The 25,328-nt window shown below is 36.9% G+C and overlaps 1 protein-coding gene across 12 annotated transcripts in view; it reads left to right on the top strand.

The window, feature by feature from the left end:
* LRRC4C (leucine rich repeat containing 4C) overlaps nt 1-25,328 on the top strand; it is a 498,827-nt gene that overhangs the window by 393,538 nt on the left and 79,961 nt on the right. For 2 of the 12 annotated variants that reach the window (XM_027732637.2, XM_027732635.2), the window contains exon 1: nt 4,489-6,281. The exons of the other annotated variants lie outside the window; for them this stretch is intronic. The gene's annotated coding sequence lies outside the window, so the exon portion shown is untranslated. Of the gene's footprint in view, nt 1-4,488; nt 6,282-25,328 lie in introns of those variants that run through there. 12 annotated transcript variants of the gene reach the window in all.

The following is a 25,328-nucleotide window of genomic DNA, read 5'->3' as shown; positions in this document are numbered from 1 at the left end:
GACAATATGGGATTCAGTTCCATAAGTAGTAATTCTAGAAAGTTTTTGTAAACAACAAGTTGTTTCTAGTGATGGATTGTTAACATAGAGGATGAAAATTTGTACAAGTGTACAACAATTTTAAACTTGTCCTATTAACCCAGCTGCACAATGAATATGCAATGAACATCCAGAAGTTTTGAGAATGTGGTTCACTTCCAAAGGGAACAACAAAACCCACCATTTAGTTCCATCTTTACCAGAAACAACAAGTATTACAATAATACGAAGAGTTGAGTTTATTGAATGGTCATGTAAACAACCATGTGCCAAAATCATATGTGTTGTGATTTTACCCAGATTTTCCTGAAAGGAGGATATCTTTTCATTTGTTTCTTTCAAGGCACTATGACCCAATAGAAATTACCTAGGAAACAAAATTTCTCACTAGAACTGTAAACATCAGAAAAAATATGTGAAAATTAATAAATGATGCAGCATCAGTCAGCTGCTAATTTTGATGGATATGCACCTGATTTTAATGTGTGTTGTATTAAAATAATTGAACAATAATCAGTGAAATGATATAAACAGGAAATTATGTAATGTGAGCTGTGATTACATTACAAAATTTGAAGTATTCCTGTGAGATTATGTATGACATAGTTTATGTAGTCTGAGATTTTTAGGACCTCTTTTGAATTCCTAAACTGATTAGTGAGCTTGATCCTAAATCTGTGCAGTCAAAAGTATATTTACCAGTAATAATTTTTGTTCTCTTTTGAAAGTAGTAAGCTATAAGAGAATGCAAGTACTCTCTTCATATCCAAGCAGATTATTGACAGAAAAGCTAAATAGAATAGCAAGAATATTATGTTCCAGAGTTTCCTTTATGATTTCTTAATTTTTATTGAAAATGAAGGCACGGCTGTCACTGACTTAGGAAAATCTTGCTATTTGCTTTTCACTTTGTCTAAGTAAAGTGAAAAGGGTTTCACTCTTTTCCTTAAAATTGGGCTATGCTTATTCAATTACAATGTTTTTCTAGTTTTTTATGTACAGGTCAGAATCTCCTTTCATTAAGTTTTAGCCATGTTTCTCTTCCAGCAAATGTCTGAAAATTTTGAATATCTAGTCTTTTCCACTAGTGGCTTCCAGTGCTAATCACACAGAACTACAGAATTTGCCCTATCTGTCAGGAAGGAAAAGGTCCTTTATAACGGTCTATTGTCCATGTTTATTATGTGAAGATTTGCCAGTACATGCATTTGAGTTTTGTTATCCTCTCATACTCAGAATTGGGCAATCTTGTTACACGACACCAAAAACAAAGTTCCTTTGCCAGTCTGTGTTTAGTTCCCTTCACAGTTCACTGTTTTGACTCATGGTGATCTTGGTCCACAAGAGGAACCAGAACTCAGTGGCCTCTGCTGTGTGCTTGGGATTTTGTACCACAGCAGCAGTGGCTATTCTGCATGCTGTATGGTAGCACTGCCAGGGCAGCTCCCAGGCAGGGAGGAGATCAGGTAACAGCTGCTCTTAACAGTTGCTGTCCACCTGAGTGTGCTCAGAGGTGGGCAGTGAGCATGAAGAATAGTAATTCCCTAGTTTAGGAACTGAACAGAATGCCCTAGGATATTTCTTCTGTCTCACCTTGTCAGGGCTTGTAAAACATTGCATCGTGTCTATGATTCAATGTTTTCCATGGCGCTTTTGAGCATCAGCTCACCATGTTGGATGACTTTTGTGAACTGATATGTAGGAAATTGATATTGTTGGCTGGAAAATCTGCAAAATAAGAGATTTAAGACAATATACAAACAATATTGTTTGGAGGCAACAACATGTAATGTACTGCAGGAAAAACATAACACAAGTCTCTCCAGAGTTACGGATAGTCTTTTAAAGTTTGATTAATGAATGACTTATTGTGATAATACCAGAATATTTATTTTAAGTAGGTTTCACACATAGGTAGCATGCATGCTTGTAAAACAGATAATGCAATTATTTTTTTTTCTTTAGTATAAGGACATTTACTTTTTCATGTAGCATGACATGTCATCTTATAAATATCACAAATTAGGTGACTTTAAATTTATTTTCTAAGGAGCTAATCATGTTATCTCCTGTGTTTATTAGGTGATAAAGCGTAATCGATGTATTAAAAATAATAAACTTTAAGATAGAAGATCATATCATAGCTTAGAGCATATTTTTCAGTCTTGATACTGGATTTGTATTTAGTCAGATCTATGCCAGCAAATATATTATTGTCTATTTAAGTACTGTTATCTGTTAAAAACGTGTATTTTGATGTCGTTTGAATAATATCAAAATTAGAAAATGTACACATTTCTACTGAAAGTAAAATATTAGTTTGTATCAACAGGGACACTGTAGCTATTGCAGATGCTTTTATTAGATGCCCAAAAGTTGTGTCTTCTGTACCTGATGCCCATATATTTGTTTAATTTGGTTATAGAAACCTTCATTTTCACTCACAGGCTCTTTAATATTAGCAGGAAAATTTTTAAACAAACAGTAGAGAAAACATACTAGGCAGTGATGTTTTTATTCTTCTGGGAAAAGGAAAAAGTTTGTGGTTTTTTGGATTTTGAGTAGTAAGAAGAAAAAGACTCTCATAAGACGTTTGTAGGCCCAAAATACACCAGCAGCATCAATGAATAAGGCAGGAATAAAATAAGCTCACCAACTGAGAAAAAGATTGTTACTTGTCAGCAACTTCCTCTCCTATCACACTCGCAGCCTTCTCCAAAAATTCCCAAAGACTTTTTTAGCATTTCTGAAAGACTGTTAGTTTTGGGTTATTAATTATTACTACACACTCAGCCTTTCACCCATTGTAGGTAATTTATGTTTGCCATTGATTTCAGTGATAGTAAGATTAGATGCTAAATAATATAACAGTGATTTAGGGCCTGGTTCCAGTTGCTTAACTTATATCTGGTAGAACTTTCTCACCAGCAAGCTTGTTGAGTCAGTAGGATAAATTTGAAAGTCAGTGTTAATGATTCAGTAAGTGTTACTTGACTGAACTCAGCTAGCTTATGGATTTTGTAATTCTGGAAAAAACTTCTAATATGACATATAATGTTTTATTTTCAAGATACCAGTTTCACACTGAAGCTGAAGCCTAAGTAAGCATACCAAACATAACTTGACTATTTGAGAAAGGACCGAACAAAGAGCTAGTTATATTATTATATGCATGGAATAACTCAGAGTTATTGCTTAATATTTAAAGTTTGCTATAATTACCATGAAAGCACCTGTCATTCTCTTTTTGGGGCTTGTGCGGAGGAGTTAGATCTATAAATAATTTATTTCTGATTTTGAGAGAGACAAATGCCAGCACATTCATCATCTATATTCTGTTTCCATGAAGTGGATAGCATATCTGACCTTATACATGCAAAGTTTTCTGTAAGATTTTTATTGAATTTTGATCCCTGAAAAAAACCAAGACACAAGCCCAATTCTGAGCATTTTAGGTAACATAAATAAGTACATCTAACATAAGTAGATAAGTACATAGTGAACATGGCAGCACTTCAGTAGTCCAAATCACAGAACCAGTTTAGAAAACTCTAAAATGCTGGTCAGACGTCATTCTAATCTAACTGTGTCAAATTTGATAGATGAGCCTAGACATTGTACTCTTGTGTTGCTGTCACTTAACAGCTCACTGGAGCCATGACTTAAACTCACTGAAATCTTGAAGCACTTCAAAGGCCTTTTGCCCTGGAACAACTGCTAAAATGGAGTTTTAGGTAATTAATATGTGTATACAAGTTTTGAACACATACTTATGTCTGTATTTAGAAAATAGATTGTCTTTCCATGCAAATTATTTACATTGCTATATTTTTTGCGGAGATAATTTTATACCTTGTTTCATATTATTGTCACGCCTCTGCAGCTGTGGCTGGAGTTGATACCTGTGAATACTGCTTGCTCTGTACTTCTTTTGCAAAGACTTTATACCTCATTTCATTTTGCTGTCATTTCCTCTGCCTCAGAGGCTAGGCTGGTACCTGTGAATGCTGGCTGAACTGTCAGAATCAGGCAGGCTTTTAAGAAAATGAGTTTTGACATTCCTTTCTTTAAGATGATCCCTTGTTTTTCAATTACTGTTTTCTGACTTGGAGATTTCTTAAGGTAACCCTAAATTTGTTCCCAAACTGTCAAGCAGGTGGCAGCAATGCCACACCAGAGCAGCTCCCAGCCCTTTCCCTGACATCAAGTGTTAATGCAATTGACCAATCAGTGCTAAGATGATGGGAGGTAATTGGGTAATTGTATTTTACTGATCCCAAGCAGAGAAAAGAAGGGGGGAGGGAGGGGGGCAGGGGGCGAAGAAGAGGTGGGGGAAAACAAACAAACAAAAAAAAAAAAAACCAAAAAAAAAAAAAAAAAAAAAAAAAAAAAAGGAGAGAGAGCGAAAGAGGAGAGAAGAAGGAGGAGTGTAGCCAGAGAGACTGGCCCTGGGACATTTGCAAATCCTGGGGTGCCACTGAAAGGAGGGGAGTAACTGAAAGCCAGTGCGGCTGAAAAGCGGAGCTACTCGCAGCAACAACAGCAGCTGTCAGGAACTGGATATATACATACATGCGTACGTACGTGCACACACGGGGAGAATTCAAGCTGAAGCTAATAGGAGGGAGGAAGCGTTTCGACTGTGCGAAGGGCTATGCATATCACGGATGAAACGAAAAGCTGAAAGAAGCGGCTGCGCTCCTGGGACTGTGTCATCTTGGAAGGGAGGGAGGCAGGAAGGAAGGAAGAAAAGGGGGAAGATAACTGGCGTGTGGAAGAAGATGGGAGACTAACTCACTGCTGTGCAGAAGGGAAATCCAACTTATACATCTGAAATACACCAGGCTGAGCTTGGAAATGAGATCAGATCTGCATTGAAACAGAGAAAAGGAGGAAAAGGGAGGTTGAGATGGGAGAGCTTTTATCCTTCCTGTCTCTCCTTCCCTCTCTCTCCTCAAAGAAGAAATAGAAGTTTATCCGTCTCAGTGCTGCTGGATCTGTATAGCTGTTGGACAAAAGATGGAGAGGAAGCTGAAATGAAAAGCAAAGGGTGCTTCTGAAATTTACAGCTAAGAGGACGAATCACGTCTTCCCGAGCGTCTTTGTGCCCCATCGGGGGAGTTTTAACATCAGAAGGATTTTGAGAAGGGGGGGGGGGAGGGGGCAAAGGCGAGAGTGGGCGCTAAAAACACCCGTCCCAAGTGTTTAAAAAATAACGAGATGATGGATTTCTTCTTGACAGCTGGTGGGAACCTTGAATTTTTCTCTACTCCCTCTCTCCTTCATATAATTTAATGTGAAATTATGAAAATGCAGAGGAGTTGGAGGATAGGCAAAAGGATATATCGTGGAGTTTGAAAGAAGGAGAGGGTGCTGATGCTGTGGATTGCTGGCTTCTTGCCGAAATCAAAAATCCAATTGCGCACTGGGTTGTGATTGGAAATCTAATCAGATCTTTGGAGAGGGGGGAGAGAGACTAAAAGTTTATTGTTTTGGCAGAGAGAAATAAAAATTTAAATACAAAAGGAGATTTTTTTTTCTAAAGGAGTGTGGGGGAATAGAGAAAAAGAAGAATGGGAATCCCCATTCTAATGTGGAGACACATGGATTGGATAATTAATAGTGCAGCAAAGAAGGGGGAAAAAGAAAATTGCCTGGCAAGACCTGGATCTTAAGTGTCACAACAAAATTACATTAAAAGAATACAGATGGAGGATTGCTTAAAAAGAAATACAGCCCCTTCTGCTCTCCAGAGGAAAAAAAACCAAATAAAGAGCAATGGGGAGCAGTGGAGCCAGAGAGGCAGAAAACCTTAGAAAAAGGAAACTAAGCAAAGGATCCACAGTGGAATGAAAAGTTTCAGAAAGGAGAAGGACCATTCCTCCTCTGCAAGGATTTTTTTTTTTTTCTGTTATTTGAAACCACTATTCTCCAGTGAAGGCAAACATCAACATTACCACTACGGCAATTTTAAGCAGAAAAGTTGAAAGCCACAGAAATAAAGGACAGAGAAGAAAAAAGTAAAATTGCCAGAGGGGGAGAGTTCAGCAGTGTTGGGTTGGATTGGCACCTGTGTGGACTGAAATTTCTGGGAAATTGCAATTGGATATCCTTTATTTTTATTTTCTTTCTTGTTTTTAGTTTTGGTTTCATTGCTGAAATGAAATAGTTTTCTAACCCCTCCCCCACCCGGGTTTTTCATAATCACTCGGATTTCCAGCTGGATAGTCTTTGAGGATACAGTGAGTACACTTTCCTTTTTATTATTTTTTGGAAAAGGAAATATGCTCCATTGCCTCTCTTCTTTCATCCTTATTCCTCTTTTCTCGGTCTTTTCTCCCACCTGAATAAAGAACCTGACTGTATTTTGATAATGGCTGGAGGGGGGTGGTTTGGAAGAGAGAAGGGAAGGAACGAGGATAGAACTGAATTCTCACAGTAGCTCAGATTCCTGTTAGTAAAATTCAAGCCCTTGTAGGGTGTTGCAGGCACCTGCCAGTGTGTCCTTATAGCATGTGTAAGTGTTCACTAGCAAAGAAATCTTTTGAGAAAGCCCTTGCAGTGAATGGGGGGTGCTGCCTGATTGCCAAGTCTCTACAAGCGGATGCAAGTTGCATAGAATTGGGTGCACAGAGGGGGTTTATTTATTTAGTAATTATTTGAAATAGTTGAAGGTTCTAATTAAAATGCTGGTACCCAGTCTAACATTGCAGATCAATATGGTGTATTAACAGGAAAATTTTATAATCAAGCAGGGTGGTGAAGGATGGCTTTTGTCGGGAGTGTGTGGGGGGGTGTAGGGCAGGGGCTTTTAATGGATTTTGAGGAGACAGCTCTGAGAGAAATGGCACATTTTACTCTCCATTGCTAAGAAAGGACAGTAACAGGCAGAGAGAGGACATTCTTCTATTAAAGGGGAGTTTTGGAAACTGCTGTTTTAGCCACTTGTGCCCTCCAGATCTCTTAGGAAATTCTTTGTGATTTTTTGGTGAATCCTTCGGGTCCCCTAGGACTCTCATGGTAGTTGAAGGAGACTGATTGTAGAGCAGTGAGAGGACATTGAGGTGTTAGAAGATTTTTGTTACTGTGCTGATAATGAAAATAGTTAAAAAGTGGCTGGTAGATGGTGGGGTTCATAGATTAGCAATGATGTGTAACAGACCAGTAAATATCTCCCTTCCTGGAGAAATGTAGTGTGGGGGTGTGGAATAAAGGGAGGATAACATAGTGTTTAAAATAGAGATCCATGTTTTCCTGTGGGGAAGTGATACTTCCGTCCCCTCTCCTGGCATGACTGCGTAGTCTGTGGGTAGGGACTTTTATTTCCCTTTCTTCCCCTTCTATCCTCCCTCACCCCTGTCCTCTTCAACCTTGGCCTTCACAAGTAAAGGCTCCAGCTGAAAGTATTAGGCCAAAACTGGTGGAGAATGAAAGGGAGAAAGAGCTAATTAAATGAGCCATTGAACAGAAATGGATTTATTTTTTTTTTGGCAGGCAGAGTGCAGAACTACCTTTGCCACTCATTTTGCTTTTCTCTAGCTACAATATTCTGGAGAAGGGGAGAGAAGGCAAGAGTGGAAGAAGTGATGGTAGAGCCAGATTTTAGCGCTTTTTTTTTTTTTTTCTGGCAGCATTTATCGCTTCACAAGCTTCCTGCATTAAACAACCAAATCAGAGCTCTAATTTCCCTGGATAAATGCACAAATTAATATTAGCCTCCTCCTTTCCCCCCCAACCTTTCTCTATTCACTTACATCACTACTGTTACTTCATGTAAATGTCCTGAATCTTTTGGCATAGTGGAAATGAGAACTTCTGCCTCTCAAAGGTGTGCCATGTGCTTCTGTTTGGAGGTCATGCCTCTTAAATGTTGGCTACTTGAAAAAGATTAAGATTTACAGTTCAATTCTGCTCATAAGGAAATCTCTTGGAGTTTTTGTTTGGAAATATGAACAAATCAGACCCTTTGTACTGTAGTGTTCAGAAAAAGAAGGAAACAGGCACAGCAAAAATTGTTCCTTCCAGCTCCAATTACTCTCATCTTTTTCAGTATAGCTAAATCCCTTTAGTATGAAGTGGTTTAGCCTCATTTATTTCTCTGGGCGCATGTTTCCTGGTGGGACACTAAATGGGTAATAAGTTTTTTAGCACCTGAAAATGAATGCAAGACTCTCTTGTCCATTCCTTCATGTATCATTATAAGTCTGTGCCCTATTGTGGGCTATACTTACATCAGCAGTTGCAGTAATAGAACAGCTAAATTTATGTTAAGCTGCTGCTCAGTAATTACTAAAGGAAAAAGAAGCTGGCTAAGGAAAAGGCATTTCCAAGCTTTTCCCTGGATTGCTGTCAAGTGAACACATAAACAGAAAATTTGATAGCGCAACTCCAATTTTTGGCAATAGAAAGCTGATATAGGTACCCCATTCATTTTGTTGAGTAACTAGGCAGAATTATTTTCTTGATATGATAAGAAAGCACTGGGAAAATTTAGTCACCAGTTTGGGCTGAAATAGGCAAACCTTTTCAGCATTAAAAAGCTAGGGATGTATGTCTGCTTCCAAAGAGGCAACAGCTTCACACTTCAGTGAATCATTCACTTAATACACTAGCCAAAAGATACATGGAACAACCCAGATTTTAACTCATTCAATGTCAAGTGGGAATGAGTATAACATTTCTCAGGATTTTTGCTGGGGCTTATCCAGAGCCCAAAGGGCTGATCATAAAATATACAGCCAAAAACATAAATCCAAGTATCCACCTAAATGAGGAGCAGTAATTCTCAAGCAGAGGCAAGAGCTGGCTGTCTCTGCTACTTCCCTCACACGTGTTTGAGCACAGATGTATCACTCAGTAGTACATGCTGGTCCTGCGGGCTGTCTCCTCTGCAAACCATGGACCTTTTTGGTAGTGACCACAGGCAACTGGGATTTTGACACTGTACCGGGAAAGATTATGTGTGTATTTAGGCTCTAAATTCTTGTACAGAAAGAAAGATAAAGCTATATTGGAGGGTCCTGCTCTGTTTGTTCTAATTGTTCTCCAGGTCAAAGATCACATATGTAAACTTCAGGTATTCTTGGCAAACTGTAAGTTAGTGCAACGGGGTGGCTAGTCTGTGTCTTTTCTCATATCAGGTATGATTTGCTCTGATCTGGAATTGAAGCAGGTTCAGTTTGCTAGAGTGGCAAATTTTGTGTCATAATATCTCCTAGCCTGATACCATTGACAAGTGAAAAATGAACTTTAAGATTAGGTGAGACCCAAGAAAAAAGGCTGTAGATGTGAGCCAATACAAGCAAGTGTGGGACTGGTGAAAAACAAAGGGATTCCAGAGGTGTTGCTATGGATTCCTATATATAGGCTTTAAAATTATTTGCCTGTGACCTAAAAAGCTGTCTCCCATTTGGCATGAAGATTCTTGCTGTTGCAGTATGTGGCAGGAAGGTTTTGAATGGGGCTTGGGACAGGATTTTAGCACATTTTGAGAGAGCTTGGTGCTGGTGGAAACTCACAAGCCAGGCTATCCAAGTTGCAATATATTCACTGAAGGACTGCACTTTGCACAGCAGCAGTGTGCAAGAGCTTCCATCTTGGTGTTGCCAGAGTGGCTTCATGTTGGTTTGGAGATATGTCTTTGTCTGTGATGGCTAGTGAGGGAACGAGGAGAGAAGGAAGGGTGCTGGAGTTATTGTTGTTTTCATTCTGGGATGAGAATTACTCTGAAGACATGCAATCAGCACCCACTAAGTAACTTCTAGAGTGGTCAAGCTGACTGGACTTCAAGATACTATTATCAGGGGCCTTTTATCCCATTGCCAGCTGCTCTATGGAAAACAAGCCTCCTTCAGCCCACCCAGCCGGAGTCATGCTTGTCTGGAAGGCAGCCATGCAGCATGCTTGAGTCTAGCAGATTAGACAAGGAGCTGCCATTGGAAAGGGTCCTGCCTCTATTTCCTGTAATGGCAGAAGACTTGGGGATTAGCTTGTGACGTGTTAGAGTGGTTTATTTAATGATGCAATTCAGAGGAAAAAAGAAAAGGTACCTGTACTATCACAGTCATTTTTTTTCTCCTAAGAGGTAGAAATGGGGAAACAAGAGGGGAGATGAGTATGCTAGTGGTGTGTTTTAATTGCATATTCACAAGCTACAATACATGGAAGTGAATTAATGTGTAGTTCCTGGTAGGGGGCCTGGATACTTTGCTATCTGTTAGCGGAAAAGGCAAAAATCAGACGCTTGTGCATGCACACAATAAAAGAGAAACAGGATTTACATTTGGTATCCAAGGAAGCGAGAGCAGAATCCTGCAGAGCTTTCTGTTCATTGTTTAAATGTTACCATAGCAATATCTCAGGGCACAAGTTACATGTTTTCCACTTCTGCAGTTGAGCTTTCCTTTTCTCTCTCTCTCTTTCTCCGTGCCTCTCTCTCTCTTTCTCTGTACCTCTCTCTCTCTCTCTCTGTGTCTCTCTGTTTCTCTGGATATTCTAAACAACTAGGAGTATCTCCACAGAACTTTGTACAGCAATAGGGAATGGTGGTTGAAGGCTGTATTATCTGATGGTATATGTCTGTCTGTCTGTTCTTCGCTAACATTTGCTAATATGTTCAAAATCCAATTGGGGCGAAATTGTTGGATAGAAGTGGAGTGTGAGACTTGTTAAGAGATCGAACATGTTACAGTATTTTGTGTAGTGGTGATATGTTAATTGGATAGCTGCAGGCAAGCAAAGTGTAGCAGTTGCTGACAATTAGAAACAACAATGAACTTCCCAGGACAGAATCTGTTCCTCAGGCAGATTAAAATGCATTTCAGGTATATACCAGAGCTTATGTAAATTTAAATACTAACACCTCTGTAATAAGTCTTGAAATTCTGTTTTCACAGTGCTGAGACAAGATTTACCCTTGCTGCTTGTGAAAGGGAGAGAGGCAGCATCAGACCACTGAATAAAATCTATCATAGTGTTTGCTGCAGAGCTTGTACTTGTTATGTCAGGACTGTGGGGGAGCAATATAACCAGGAACAAGGAGAATTAAAAAGGAAACCAACTAACCCCCCAAAAAAGCAAAAAACTCCAGCAACAATTATTGCAGTAGCTAAAGCTTACTCAGAAATATTACAACAAGAGAAGTTAAATAAATTACAATTTGTCTGCAAACCAGAAGCAAATCAGAGCATCTAGTAATGCTTTTTGTATTTGAGGAATCAGTTATTTGACAGCTATGGGATTCATGCATTTCTGTGCATTAAAATAATCCTCGGAAATATGGATGTGATTTCCTTTCATGTTTGTATGGACACTATAGTATGAACTGACTTCTAGAAGGCCTGGGAGTTGGCGGTTTTTCTTCACTATTCATATAAGAATGATTGCTCTAAGGGTCAGACCTGATCCTGAAAACCAGTGGTAGTAATTTGTAAAAAGTGTTAGTGTTGTTCAGATCTGCAGCATATTTTAATTTTGCTTACAAACCTTTCTTCACTTTCATGTCAATAATCTCTTCATTCACATGCCATGTTTCATGGGAAATAAAGCCAAGCACATAAAGAGCCTTTTTAACCAATGTGAGGGGTGCAGCATGAGTCATAACAGTGTACTTTATTCATGATCTTAAGGAAAACACTGTCTTAAGACCTTAAGCAGGCACTAACTCTGTTCATGTGCTTTGAACTTACCTCAGAATCTTTGAGATGGCAAAAAAGGCAATTGGATCTTTAGTAATTATTTCAGGAGGACTGATGCTGCTCTGTGGTTTTTTGTGTTTTGTTTTTTTCTTTATTTCCAGAAATAAACAATAGAGTAAGTATTTATATTTACAGACATAAAAAGGTGATCCAAATACCATTTTGGATTAATATGCTATGAACTTCAAAATTTCCAAATGTTCCATGTTCCTTTACCACTCCAGCTGACATTCCAGGTGTTAATACTTCTTTTTCATAAGTGTGTAATATAATAATTGATTAATTAACCTTACTGTCACAGCAAATCCTCAAACTATATTAACAAAACCAGCTAGTTTATAAAATTACATAGTTTAGGGATGAATTCTCAGTCATAGCTAGGATGGTGTAATCTCTGTGTATTGACTATTCACATCAATATTGTGATATTATAATTAAGTTTAACAAAAATGCTATAGTTTACCTTTTAAAAGCTAGAAGAGGCTCTACAGGGACAAAAAAGGGTTAAGTTTTCCCTTCCTCAATGCATGCAAGTTTCAAATGAAGTGTGCAAAAATGTATTCAATTCCATGAGCTTCTTTGCTGAAGGGCATATATGTTGTGTTGAGGGTTCTTTACTTAGCTGTTTGGTTTAACAAGAATTTTCTTTGCCACTACTCCATTTGTGAGCCCTTATTGGACGGGAAGGTTCTTCTACAAGTGGTTATTTATTATTTGCCAGGGGAAAGCTTTTGTATTTGTTACATCCTTTAAAGAACTGAGGTTCATTTTTGTTAAGTTTGTTGATGACACGGCTACTAAAGGGGATGGTGACCCCATTAGCCTTTCAGGTTGCTCATATGCAGCGCACAGTCTACTACTTCAATAAGAGTTTTATTGCATTTAACGCCCTTGTGAATTTTGACTGTATATGGTGCAGGGAATTAAAACCATAATGGATTTCTCCTTTGAACTGGAAAGAGGTCGAAAAACCTCCCCTTCAGTGAATGTTCATATTGATATCCCTCTTTCTGTAATGTACATTTTACTGAGTAGTCTGGCCCTGAAGATTGAGTTACATACATTAAGTAAAGGCCTGGAGGTATCTGTTAAAGACTACTGAATCAAACCGTAGCAGAGGATGGCTTAGTCCTTAGGTAACTTTCCATAATATGTGGAAAAAATAATTGTATTTTTTAATGGGAAATTTCATATGTATGAAAATGTCATGCAGCAGTAGTAGAATGTTATTAAAAGTTGCAGAGCAATATAGATAATAAATTCCTATTACAAAAGATATTGCATCTAATTTAAAGTATCAACCAGATAAGATTTTTTTGTGGCAAAGAAAGATAAAGTTGATAATTGCCTATGGCAAATGAAAGATAAAAAGCAGCTGATGACGCTGCTTCAGAAACCTATCTTCTAAACCTGAGGAAAATTATGAGGAAAATTGATTGGAAAGGACATATAAACAGAAGGCTGTGTTAATATAAACTGGACAGTTTCTAGGAATATGTTGTTTTGCCATAGAAAAAAAGAAATCATAAAAGAATTCACATTTGACCATGAGTTTGTCTTTGACACAAGGGAAAATGAAGTAAAAATTTAACAATTAGACCAATCAAAATAAACTAGTATATACTAGGGAAAAAAGAGGAACTCATATAACAACTCCTGTAAAGAATAAGGTTTAAAATGAGTAAAATTGATCTGATAAGAGGGAAGCATTGTGGTTCTGTGGTAATCTTAGATTACACCAGAAATAAGGGACTATTACTGTTCCTTTTGCTGCTTTTACTGACCACATCTTGTGAAGCGTTACTGGCAGTAGTAAGGCACAACTGTCAAAATAATTAACTTATTTATCTATTCTGTATTATATCCATTCTATATTTATTGTATCTAATCTGGAAAAATTATGATTAAAATTTTTGTCATGAAAAGAAAAAATAAGTGAAAGGATATTGGGAAATATCTATTAGGGACAAATATTTTTAAATTAACAGTTCTGTTCTACTTTTTCAAAGAGTCATCCAGAGTATATATCTAGAAAACATTGCAATTATACAAGTGTGATGAACCACTGACCATTTAGCCTGACATAAACTTTAGGCAATGTAACAGAAAATACAACATAGGATTCAACCAATAGAGACTTAAGGCAGGGAAGGGTTAAAAGGCAATAGCTTGGTATTATGGGAAGCATTTTCTTTCAAACAAACAATTTGACCCTTTCATACTGCAAGGCTGGTAGATAGAAGTCATCATGGAAATAAAGTGCCCTCAAACTTTAAAGAACATAGGATACTTAGGTAGCTTAGAAGCACTGTCAGATATTCCAAAGTAAATATTGTGATGAAATTTGTTCAAATGGATTATACAGATATCATAGCTATTTATATAATAGTTGTGTCCATGTTCTAAACAGATCACTGACAGAAAATTACTTAATGTAAATCTAGAGCCCACAGTTAGCAGAATGACCTAGGTAAGAACTGCTTAAGATGAGTATGCGTGAATAACATAACTGAGCTAACTGAGAGAAAATTTCATGAAACTGATAATGCTAAAGAGGAGAATTGAACCAAAAAAAATGCTCTAAAACTCCAAACTAAAAAAACAAAAAACAAAACACCACAAACCCACAAAAAAACCTCCCCCACTCTGCCCCAGTAGGCAAAAATAAAACCAAAAAATTTCTGAAACAAAGCTTGAAAAAGTGTATAAATGAAGCATGAAACTTTTTAAGTGTGAATGGCAGGTTAGAGAACACAGAGCAAATAAATTTGTTTGATACTGCCAGACATTGACCCATTTCATTGCAACAACCTTTGGCTTGGTCTGACCAAACTGCCTCTGTACTGGATGCTGCCAGAAACCAGCATCCAGCTCGTGGAGTCACTGCACAGGGTGCAACACGTAAGGACCCGCACCTTGTAAGAGCACGCATGAACTGTGTATGGTTTCTTCCCAGCCTGTCCATTAGGAGAAGGCATGGGACCACACAGAGCTGGACCACCCATGTCTGGAGAGGTGGAGTAGGAGCAAGTAGAGGCACCTGCACTCCCAGAAGTGTGGATGTGCTTGTAACCAACGTGGCCTGTGAGGATATCCGAATGATATTACTTTGGGAGGTTAATTATATAAAGGTGTTCAAAAGTTTTTGGTGTTTATTGCCATTTTGTAAGTGTGGTGGTTTATTTGTTGTATTGTTGATCCTGAGCTGACAGTGAGTGCCGGTTAATTAAATGTTGTTGGCTATAGTGACGTGACTTAAATCACATGAATTGAGAAGATTTTCCTTGAGACCAAGTGTTGGCAGCTTGATAAATATGACAGGCATACTGAGTGATATTGGATGCAAAAACTTAGGTTTAAGAAGGACAGATTCAGAATGATGGACACTCATCTGTAAAAACAAGCTGAAAAGTACTTGAGATTACAACAAGCAAGGATTTCCACATGAGCTCCCACAGTGATAGTGTTAAAAAACACTGTCATGCAAGAGAAACAGAAGAGTGATTTTAATAATGTCAGTGGGAAAACTGGAATGCTGTTTTCATTTGAATTTGTCCAGATTTTAAAAATTCTGTTGAAAAGAATGGAGAAACAAAAATATTCAGTGTTGAATAAAAAGGAAAAAATCAGTACCCTAACATTATTCTGTTAATTAAGAAACCCCAGAACTGATGTGGTTAGTTTTTGAGGAAAAAAACAGATGTTTAAATTTTTTGTAATTTAGAAAAAAAATTCTAAGAAAAAGCAATAGGTAGAAGCTGAGGTCTTGTAAATTCAGATTTGAGATTAAGGGCAGAATTTTAATGTTGAAAATAATTTTCCATTTTTAAACTCATGGAGAAGTTGTATTTTCTCTCTCTTTTGGAGTCGTTGTATACAAATGTCTTTGTGGAAGACTGTTGTAGTGAAGTATGCATTATTGTGTTTCATATATTTTGATATTCGGAAAGGCAGAGTAGATGATTCTGAGATCCCTGTACCCTCAACCTGTAATTCTGCAGGTAGAAGAAATGTAACCTGAGCTTCTATAATGAAGCTTCCATTCCTGTCATCAACAAATATGTCTAGCTTGAAATGTGCACAACACCCCAAAGGATTTCGTTATGCAGTCCATCATTCCCTCTCTGCTGAGATTGCTATCAGAACATCAAAGAAATTTTTAGGTGATCTGCTGCTTTATGACAGTACTCTGACTCAGCCTCAGTCCTCAGACTTCTGCTTAGTTGGTAAAATGTCTTTTGAAATCTGTGAATTTGTCAAATCTGAAATGTTTTATAGAGATTAATTTTGAAGGCTGTGCTGAGGGTGAACAAATATCATGCGTATTTACTTTTCCACTCAGTACTCAATCCACTAATTTATCTATGTGACCAAGCTTCTACCTCCTTCATAGTTGTCTTCACAGTGTAGAGATTAGCAAGCTTTAGGTGCTGTACTTCTGAAACACTCTCTTTTCAGTAATCTGGGTCAACAGCCTAAAGAAGTCCATTTGTTTAAGATAACACAGGAGTTCAACAAATCAAACCTAAACAAAATTATCGTCTCCAAGCTTTTATCTGGTTTAGGCTTCGAATATGAACCCAGATATGATCTTTTGCAATAGTTGGTCTTGGTGTCAGACTACTATCCAAGTCTGAGATGGACTAAATATAGAGGTGTCAAAGTTGGTATATCCATTTCTCTCTGCTTACTGGACACTGACGATTGCTCTGTCTACATCCTTTTCTTGCTGTGAATGGTTGCTAAGCATTTCAGACTAGAAATGTGTTTTTCTCTCTTCCTAAAACAACTCCATTTGTGGACCTGATTTTACTTGTTTACTTCTTTTGCTAATTCATGTCCTTGGTTTGGGAAGACAGAGAAAGAATGAAGTCAACTTACCCCCTACATCTCTGCATAATAATTTTTGGTAGTGCAGGTTGAAATTATATGCAGTCTCAGTGGGCTGTCTTCTCATATTTCTAGTTACTCTCCACCTTTCTTGAACACTGTTCTAAACTCTTCTGAAAAAAATTTCTAATGGAAATCTAAAACAAATATGCATATTTCATACTTACCGGTGAGGTAGGTAGGTGTTCACTTCCTCTGTTTAGAGTTTTATAGTCCAAGTCAATTTTTTTCATATAAATTGTGTTTCCTGCATTCATGAGCATTCCTGGAGCATTGGGCAACTTCATTGTTACAGTTGAATGTAGTTAGCCCAAGAGATCATGGAGTCTGGGAAAGTATTCTCTGAGGTAGAGAAGGGCATTCCTAATGTTAGGAAGCTAAGGGTGAGGTTAGAGACAAAGTTATACTTCTAGCCTTGCTATTCTTTTCTATATTGTTTTACTTTATGCATCCTTTACTGCACTCTGGCTTTGGATAGTTACCTTACTTTTGCAGGATTTATAAAAATGAATTAAGTGATCTCACGTGTTTGCTTATGGGAGAAAACAATGTGGATGACGTGATTATAACAGGCCAACATGCACTAAGATTGCTAGCATAGCTACTGCATATTAGGTAACATTATAAAAAAGGTGTTAATAAGAATGTCTGTCTAGAGAATGTGTGTAATAATCAGTATTTTGAAAATTCATACTCTATCTCAATTCTCACACATTATTCTGCATGTATATTCCATACAATGTAGATCTGGATTTTCAAGAAAGGAGGTTACATATCTCTTACTGCTTCCAAAGAAATCAGTAAATTCCCCTACTATTGAAATCCTACCAAACTGATCATCTAGGATAATTTTCTTGTAATCCTATTTGTAGTCTGAGCTCCCTCAGCATTTTGTAATTTCATAATATGCCCTTCTCTTACATAGTACTAATTTTCTCTTGCACACTTTATGCAATGTTTCATCCCTTGTATTATAAATAAAATAAGAAATGAATTAAGTATAGATAAAATTTGGTATCATCGTTCCATTAACTTATTACAATAGGTGAACATTTGAGATTTGGAAAAACAAGGCCTAAATCTATCAAACACTGTTTTTGATGGTCCTTTTCTCTTGCCTCTCTCCCAGTCCCTTCTCCAAATTCTCTTGTCAAAGGTTCATATAACTGTTTCTAAAACCATTGACCAACCCTGGGACCAGCCAAATGACTCCAGAGACCAACATGGACTTGTTTTGTTTACTAGGAAAACTAACTTTGACTGGGTTGCTCCTCACTCTGGATATTGTCTGTCAGTAGCTCATGTCCTCCAAGTGGCAGCAGAGTTCTCAAGGTCTTTTTCTCACACAGCACTTCCGAAGAGTACTTTGCTGTCAGAGGTCTCCCGAAGACTAGGACTATCATTGAATGGCAATTGGGAGAGGTGTCTGAGGAGACTGGAGGAAAGCCAACAGTTGCCTGTTTCTGAGCACTTCTCTAGCTCTTTTTAATGAAATGTTAAAAACTAAGATACAAGTGCGTTCTTGCCAACTTTTCCATGCAGATGGAGCTATGGACCAAAATGAAGCCTCACTGAAACTAAAGCAAATTCTATATTCAGGAAAAAATGTACTAGAGAAGCTGTCAGTTTAATTTTACTGGTATGAGCTGAACTACTTTCACTGCTGAAGCCATATATTCATGTAGGTATATGTATATTTGTTTAAGTGGATAGATTGCTCTTGAAAGTTTTGGCGTGTCTTTGGCCTTATGACATATTAAAATGATGATTCTTTGCACAGGTGATTGTATTGTATAAAAGTAACAGGGAAATAGTATTTTCTATATATTTATATATATATATATACATATAGCAAAGTGCCTGCTTCTGAGTGGGGTATAAATCTCCACACATTAGTCATGTAGCTCTCAGATGAATTATAACTTTAACTACTTGGTAAAAATTAACTGCTTTCAGAAATGTTTAAGAATAAATAATTTTTTTTCCAAAACAAGTAAAAATATCACCCACCTCTAAGCAAGAAAAAATATCAGATCTTGCTTCACATCTTTCCTGCCCTCTATCATTTCAAATAATACCTTTTAAAGAGAAAATCCAATTTAAATACAGTAGAATGGACAGTCTTGTGTACTGTAGTGGTCATATCTAGAGATTCCTGTGGCCTCTTACTCATTTTCTGAAGCAAACCTCACAGACGCTGTATGTTCCTTTTTTTGTCTCTTTTAAGAGAAATTACTTCTGCATATTACAGGACAGATCTTTCCATAAATTATGCAGCCAGCACTCTCTATTTATAAGAGTTCAGACATCAAAACCAACTTCATATAATTTTAGAAGTGGAAATGGGATTTAAGAAGAGGTTTTGTGAACTTAAGTTATGTGAAAGGTCCTTGAACAAAAGGTATTTTGTAGGCACAATTTTTATTGCAATCTGTATCATCATACATAAACATTTTAGTGCAGAGTAAGAGATGAAAACAAAAATCCATGTATATCTTTTATCTTAAATATTCCATTCGTGATGTAATTCTGGAACCGTAAGTCAAAAATTTCTTTCTTATCTTTCCATTGTTAAGAAAGGTCTTTCCTGATCTGCCAGCAATTTCATGCCGCTAACTATTTTATATCCAGACTCTGAGTGACCTTTTTCCTACCGAATTATCTTACTTCAGGCATAAACTGAATTGAATAAACAAACAAACAAAAAATTTCTTCCTTCGAGTTAAGCAAGACCACAAGCCTACCAATTCTTACTCTTAAGAGTAGATAATTACAAACATAGGTTTATTCAAATATTACTTTGATATTCTAACTCTAACCAAGTAAATCAGGACTATTCAAACAAAACCTTGTCGGGCTTTCTATGTATTATACACCAAAATTATTATTCATTTGTTTTCAATTCATACACTAGAATGATTGGAAAGTATAGTGACCAAACTCTTCCTTGGACACTGTGGAATTTTACCTACTCTGTCAGTGTTGTAAATTGTAATTGTTCACAAGCATTAAAACTATAAAGTTATGTCATAATTCATACCTTTTGTTGCTTCCATTTGAATTGATGTGCCAGCTTATGCATTTAGTAGATAAACCACTTCCTGGTTTATCGTGGTTGACAGGTTTCTATAGTTCCTCATGAATATAGAGATTTCTTTTTTTGCCTTGAACTCAGGAAACGTATTTCTTTACTTTGTCTTAGTGGAAGATTGGGACCAGTTCAATCAAGCTGTCAAAGATCTAGACAGCTACTTGGCAAGTATAATATATATCTGCAAGTGGCTATAAGAGTTTTGGTTCTGTTAAGGCCTAAGACCTGATGCAGCTAACCTTATGTTTTGTTGGAGGTATTTAGTCATGACAATACTTGCTTTTCATCTCTTATGATCAATTTGCTTCTTGAGTCATAGCAAATATGTATGTAAAGGTATAAAGTCAGCAACTGGACTGGTGTTATGCATTGTTATTGAAATGGTAATGATATTCAGTCACCTCCTTTCAGCCTACTCTCTAGTTATGCAGGCACTCATCCCCTCCCTTTGCTGCAAATAAGCAGGTGGAGAGTATATGGACTTTGAAATGTGACTCAGAGGTCAAGAGATTTAGAGTCTCAGGAGGAAAGTGAAATTCACAGCTAAGGACAATTTATCGTGACCAACCTGCCCCTGGGAACCTCCCAGCACAACCAAAGGGCTTGGTGATGCTTTGATTTCTCACTTTCTCAGTTGCCATGAGTTTGCATAGGAAGGCATGTCTGCCACTGAGTTAGAAGTACTCCCATGAGTAAAAACTGTTTTATTTGAGAAAGGGTTTTCAAGATCAGATCTTTGACTGAATGTAAGGTTTACAGTGGACTATGCCTATACATGAATCACTGCTTATAATTTTTTTACTGGAAATTCAGTAAAATAAAATTATATCAGACATTGGGTAGGGGGAAAACACAGTGTTGGGTTCCTTTCTTCCCCCCCCCCCCCACTTTTATTTTAATTTTAGTTTTGTTTTTCTTTTTATTTTTCTTTATGACTCTCTGTAGAGGTAACAACACAACTAAAACACTGAAATCGATATCACCTGCATGCTTGCCTTTGCTTGGCACATTAAATATCTTTTATGAATTGAGTTAAACATAGAGTCTTTGTCTTTTAGTGCTTTGGTGAATTGCATAATTGTTTATTGATCTCATAATTATTCCATTCTTTATTCCTTTCCTCCCTCCTCCCTCCAAACCCCCTCTCCCCACTTTAGCTTTACTTCATCCTCTTTTAAAGGTTCTGGAAAAACTTTACATTGATTCAGAATTCCTTATCAAAGTTTTATGTGTTGTTTAAATTTCATGTCACTAGAATGATTTAGAATAGAAGTCACACAGAGGTACCTTAACAGTTAATTAACCAAATGAAGGAGAAATTGTCCACATATTCAGAATTCATTTCTCACATTGGAGGCAGAAGAAAGTTGTGGTAAATTTTGCAACAGGCTACACCCACGGGGTCATATTTTATTAAACTGAGAAAATTGGATGAGTCAGAGCCACGACTGTATAGGAATTTAAAGAAAATAATTGACACTGTCTCCCAAACATACAGTATTTTTCTTTACTTTTGTGGTGGGCGTTCAGTTAAGAGGAATCTTGTCTGTATAAGTTTTAGTTGATGAAGAGAACAAGATGGTACTCTCTTTTTTTTTTTTTGCATTTTGCTTTGGTTTGCATTCCACAAAGCAGATCTACTTCATACATGACTTTTGTACACGTTGTACTCCACTCCTTTACTCTTCATCAAAAAATTCCTGACAATGTTCATCTAGTTTTCAAATCCACCCAATTTGTCTCTTCTGTAATAGCAGAGTTGTTCCACTATTATGGTAATTGTGTATGTGCAACAGTGGTCTGAAAGTAAAAAGCTAAAAGACTGCTTCAAATTTTAGCATGGCAAGTTACTCTCCACCCTCTGTGTTCATAAATGAAAATAACTGGGCTGCAATGCCAAGAAATTAGTATCCTAACACAACTCCATAACGCTGTGAAAACAGCATTGCATAACTGTGGTTCCACTGAATGGTATCATTATGACTAAAATTATCTAACATTGTGTTGCCTTTTTGTTCAAATCTGGCAAGAATCAGACTATCTCACCATGGTACACAATACATTTTCTAAATATGGGTGAAAACCTAGAACATTCTTTGGAACAAGTATTCCCTAAATACAGCAGAAGTGAATGGAAAATACTGACCTTATTTGGTGATACATTGAAATATGATCAGCACATCAGTTATCTTTAGAAGGAAGTAAATGCCTGTTACCAGATTGAAAATAAATTAAACATTTCTCATTCTTCAGACAGTAGGTTCAAAAGTAAAAATGTATACATATTTTTAAATTCCTAATGTGCAATATTTTAAAAGAGCTGAAATTAAACAAAATTGCTATTTTTTAAAATGGAAATTTTCTTTTAAAACTCATTGTATTTTGCCTCATGCTACCAATAAACTTACCCAAACAGTGTAATTAGCTATTCCTAGATAGTTCTAGTTATTCCTAGTCATTCCTCTTGAATAAATGTGAATGAGATGTGAGTAAATGAGAGACAGTTGTTATGCACCATGACTAAAAGCAAGAATTGATGGTCTGGGGCGGATCCTCTTCAAAGAACAAGCATACACAATATTAATGCTTTGGGACAAAAAATCCCCAGTTTAAATTTTACGGATTTGTGTTTCTAGTTTCTTTATCATCAGTATTCCAGACGGCATGGGAATTATCTTTGATAGCAGAGGGTATAAATTGAAGCCCTCAAACTTCAGTTCTTTTGGTAAGACAACTAAACCTGTATCTGAACACTTTACATACATAGCTTGCCTGTGTCAAAGAATCTCAAAAGCTGTAGTTCTCATGGATTTCAGCTCCTAGAGCACCGCTAAAAAATGTTAATTTCTGACATAAAGTAAATCATGTATTTAATCAGATCTGTCTTTCAAATAAAAAAGAATTAGTGTAGTTTGGTTTTATGTTTGTATTTTCAAAGATTATGTTGTAAGATTATATGGCAGTGTACTTGAATAAACTAGAAGATGAATAATCACTTCAAGTCCTATGGTATAGGCTATGCAGTACTTACTAAATAGAACTGATAGCTGTAGTTTAGCTTAACTGTGCAATCACATTTATTGCTAGATCCAATCTATATATATACAACACATGCAGCTTAAGTCCACTCCATCAGAGTGGCATATACAGCATTTCCAAAGTGTGCTTTATTCCTTACCTGATTCTTTTATAAAATCTGTTTTCAATTTACTAAGAACAGAGTGTTACAGAGAACATACACAGTAACTGACTTGCTCTGTCAGTAACTCCCTGCTTTGCACTGAGGAAAATATAACACTATTTAATATCAAATGTGCAATCAAGGAACAGCTGGGTTTCTTTTGCAGTGTCCCAGGGCTGGCCAAGAAAATTAAATCAAGATATTGAATAATTATTCTCATTGTTCATACTGATGCATTAGATCCTATCTAAGACCAAATAGGGTGCCACAATACACTAAAGGAACCATTTCCTCCTTTCATCCCTTGTCCTCCAAAGTCATTTAATACAGTGGTAATTCTTAAAAAAATTGTCATTTGCTGTGAATTTTTTCTCCATAGCTTCTACCACTATTCTGTGTTCTTGTACGGTTAAAATGGACTGAAGGAATTCCAGAGTCATCAAGATGCAGTAACCCAGAGATACTAATGTTAAAAGGAGCCCTTTGCCTCAAAGGCAAACATTTCATGCTTGCTTCTGTGTAGGGCAGAGTAAATACAGCAAAATTTAGCAGCACTGTTATGTGTAAATATTATATATCATTATTTGGTTAGAAACATCTTGTGAATTCATAACAAATGGAGTAACAAAAAAAAAACACTTAAAGTAATGGTAACTTAAATATATTTATAAAAGCAAAGAAGCATTTCGAAAAGTATAATTAGTCCATGACCACAAAAGTCATACCTATAAGAAAAACCCAGCTTGAAAATTCATATTATTTTATTGTGCATGAGATGACAATACAGATGGGAGTAAATGAAAAGTTAGACTGAACAGCTGTTCAACTCCTTCAGTAGGGGAAAGAATATCCACGAAGAATCTCAGGAAGGGAATTGTGATTTAGTTACAGTTCCAAATCAGACAATGCCTTGATCCATAAAGAAAACAGTTTTTTGCAATCTGTTCATTTTACTACCTTCTTTACATAAGCCCTTTTCAACTTACTTTTATGTTATAAAAGCAGTGCTAAGACACTTTTTCTTCTACTTCTTCTATCATCCTTCCTGAAAAAGAAGTATTGAGACTGGGTGATCCTGCAAGAATCGGGATGGTTTACTGGATCAGGATTAGATCTCTCTACCATGCAGGACTGAACCATAGAAGAGAAATGCAAGTGCAAATTTGGATTACAAAGTCATTAAGGGCTGTAGTTGTTCAGCACATTTTAGGCCCTTGGGAAAGATTATTAAACAAATGAAAGTGGTTTTAAAATGAAGCATTCTGTTCTTTCAAAATAGTGGTTATTAATTTTAACTTCTAATTATTGTGCATAATATTGGATTATATCACATATAAAATTTAGTTTATGACACCTATAAAAGTAGATCTGTGCCTATGTAAAACCATGGTTTTTTCCTATGTCTGTTTCTGTAAGTTGGAAATTTAGAAAACAAAAAGCTTTTTTTTCCTACTTTTTTTTATAAGATTTTGGACTTTTTTTTTTTAAACTACACTGCCTGAAAAACCGTTTGAACTACCTAAAATTCTTACACCTCTACATACTTAATTTTTGTATATTTAAGTTGTTAGTTCATTTTATTGTGTATTTAAGAGAAAATACTTGTGAATATGTCTGTGCAAGTGTTGCTACTTTTATAACTTAATAAAATCAGGAAATGATTGTATGGAAATACTAATGGAAATCATCTTTTGTTCTCCCAAAGCAGGGCTATCACTAGCACTGCTTCAAATTAGGCCCTGATTTGTCTAGTTTAGTTTTAAAATCTTCCAATAACAGAGGTACCAGAAGAACAGCCCCTCTTGCTCCTGTGCTGTAGCACCCTCCTAATGGAGAAGTTTTTTCCTTATGACTGGTCTTAAATACTATCCTGCCATTTTTGGCTGTTGTCCCTTTTTTTGATCTGTCACTTCTGAAAAGAGTTTGCTGTAATAAATCCCCTTAAATGACTGCAGACTGCCAACAGAGCAGCACCCCCTAACCTCCTCTCTACCAGACAAAACCAACCGTACTCCTTTAACCTCTCTTTCTAGGAACATGCTCTAGATCCTGACACTCTTGGTACTCTTCCTCTGATCCCTCTTCAGTTTCTCTACATCCTTCTTGAAATCTAGGGCCCAAAACTGGATCCAGTGTTTTAGTAGCAGGTTGAGAAGGACAAATGATAACTTCCCTTGACATGCTGGCCCTTGTGCTTCTAACAATCCACTATGTGGTTTGGCAAGCTTGCAGTGACAGTGCACAGTGCTCAGTGGAAATGCTCGTGTTCAACCTGCCATCCAGTATGACCTCCAAATTCTTTCCCTCAGAGTTTCTACTTGAACTGTCCGTATGCCTGTGTCGACACATGTTGGTTACAGACATTTGCACTTGTTGCAACATATTTCTGTTGACTCAACCCTTAAGTTTCTCAAAATCCCCTTCTTTCAAG

Source organism: Pipra filicauda, unplaced genomic scaffold (genome assembly GCF_003945595.2).
Source record: "Pipra filicauda isolate LSUMZ 115617 unplaced genomic scaffold, ASM394559v2 scaffold32_size4067784_pilon, whole genome shotgun sequence".
NCBI lineage: Eukaryota > Metazoa > Chordata > Aves > Passeriformes > Pipridae > Pipra > Pipra filicauda.
This window is presented reverse-complemented; position numbering and strand designations above follow the sequence as displayed.